Consider the following 2,570-nt stretch of genomic DNA (forward strand, 5'->3'; position numbering starts at 1 on the left):
TTTTTTTTTTTTAAGATTTTATTTATTTGACAGATCACCAGTAGGTAGAGAGAGGAAGGGAAGCAGGCTCCCTGCTGAGCAGAAAGCCCCATGCTGGGCTTGATCCCAGGACCCTGGGATCATGACCTGAGCTAAAGGCAGAGGCTTTAACTCACTGAGCCACCCAGGCACCCCAAGATTTCATTTCTTTTGATGGCTACATAGTATTCCCTTGCATATATATATACAACGTCTTCTTTATCCATTCTTCTGTTGATGGATGGTTCTTTCCATAGTTGGCTATTGTGTACATTGCTGCTATAAGCATTCAGGTGCATGTGCCCCTTCAGATCACTAGGAGTGATCTTTAGCTTTGTATCTTTAGGGTAAATACCCAGTAGTGTGAATGCTGGGTCGTAGGGTAGCTCTATTTTCAACTTTTTGAGAAACCTCCATACCGTTTCCCAGAGTGGCTGCACCAGCTTGCATTCCAACCAACAGTATAGGAGGGTTCCCCTTTCTCTGCATCCATGCCAACATCTGTCATTTCCTGACTGGTTAATTTTAGCTATTCTGACTGGAGTGAGGTGGTATCTTAATGTGGTTTTGATTTGTATTTCCCTGATGCCCAGTGATATTGAGCACTTTTTCATGTGTCTGTTGGCCATTTGGATGTCTCCTTTGCAGAAATGTCTGTTCCTATCTTCTGCCCATTTCTTGATTGGATTATTTGTTCAGTTCTTTATATATTTTGGATACTATTCCTTTATCTGATGTCATACGTGAATACCTTCTCCCATTCTGTCAGTTGTCTTTTGCTTTTGTTGACTGTTTCCTTTGCTGTGCAAAAGCACTTGATGAAGTCCCAATCGTTCATTTTTGCCCTTGCTTCCCTTGCTTTTGGCAATATTTCTAGGAAAAAGTTGCTGCGGCTGAGGTCAAATAGGTTGCTGCTTGTGTTCTCAAGGATTTTGATGGATTTCTGTCTCACATTGAGGTCTGTTATCCATTTTGGGTCTATTTGTGTGTGTGGTGTAAGGAAATGGTCCAGTTTCATTCTTCTGCATGTGGCTGTCCAATTTTCCCAACACCATTTGTTGAAGAGACCATCTTTTTTCCATTGGACATTCTTTCCTGCTTTGTTGAAGATTAGTTGACCATAGAGTTGAGGGTCCATTCCTGGGTTCTATTCTGTTCCATTGATCTATGTGTCTGTTTTTGTGCCAGTACCATACTGTCTTGATGATGACAGCTTTGTGACAGAACTTAAAGTCTAGCGTTGTGATGCTGCCAACTTTGGTTTTCTTTTTCAACATTCTTCTGCCTCTTCGGGGTCTTGTTCCATATACATTTTAGGATTATTTGTTCCATTTCTTTGAAAAAAATTGATGGTATTTTGATAGGGATTGTGTTAAAGGTATAGATTGCTTTAGGTAGCATAGACATTTTCACAATATTTGTTCTTCCAATCCATGAGCATGGAATGTTTTTCCATTTCTTTGTGTCTTCCTCAATTTCTTTCACGAGTACCTTATAGTTTTCTGAGTACAAAATCTTTGCCTCTTTGGTTAGTTTTATTCCTAGGTATCTTATGGTTTTGGGTGCAATTGTAAATGGGATCAACTCCTTAATTTCTCTTTCTTCTGTCTTGTTGCTGGCGTATAGAAATGCAACTGATTTCTGTGCATTGATTTTATATCCTGACACTTTACTGAATTCCTGTCTGAGTTCTAGCAGTTTTGGAGTGGAGTCTTCTGGGTTTTCCACATAAAGTATCATATCATCTGCAAAGAGGGAGAGTTTGACTTCTTCTTTGCGGATCAGATGCCTTTTATTTCTTTTTGTTGTCTGATTGCTGAGGCTAGGACTTCTAGTACTATGTTGAAAAGCATTGGTGATAGTGGACATCCCCGCCATTTCCTGACCTTAGGGGGAAAGCTCTGTTTTTTCCCATTGAGAATGATATTTGTTGTGGGGTTTTCATAGATGGCTTTGATGATATTGAGGTATGTATCCTCTATCCCTACACTTTGAAGAGTTTTGATCAAGGAAGGATGCTGTACTTTGTCAAATGCTTTTTTAACATCTATTGAGAGTATCACATGTTCTTGTTCTTTCTTTTATCAATGTATTGTATCATATTGATTGATTTGCAGATATTGAACCAACCTTGCAGCCCAGGGATAAATGCCACTTGGTTGTGGTGAATAATCCTTTTAATGGACTGTTGGATATTATTGGCTAGCATTTTGGCGAGAATTTTTGTATCCATGTTCATCTACCCTATTGGTCTGTAATTCTCCTTTTTGATGGGGTCTTTGTCTGGTTTTGGGGTCAAGGTAATACTGGCCTCATGAAATGAGTTTGGAAGTTTCCTTTCCATTTCTGTTTTTTGGAATGGTTTCAGGAGAATAGGTATTAATTCTTTAACTGTTTGGTAGATTTTCCCTGGGAAGCCATCTGGCCCTGGGCTCTTGTTTGTTGGTAGATTTTTTATGACTGCTTCAATCTCCTTACTGGTTATGGGTCTGTTCAGGTTTTCTATTTAATCCTGGTTCAGTTTTGGTAGTTTATATGTCTCTAGAATGCAT

This window comes from Enhydra lutris, unplaced genomic scaffold (assembly GCF_002288905.1).
Source record: "Enhydra lutris kenyoni isolate GAN:26980312 unplaced genomic scaffold, ASM228890v2 scaffoldscaffold18, whole genome shotgun sequence".
Taxonomy (NCBI): Eukaryota; Metazoa; Chordata; class Mammalia; order Carnivora; family Mustelidae; genus Enhydra; species Enhydra lutris.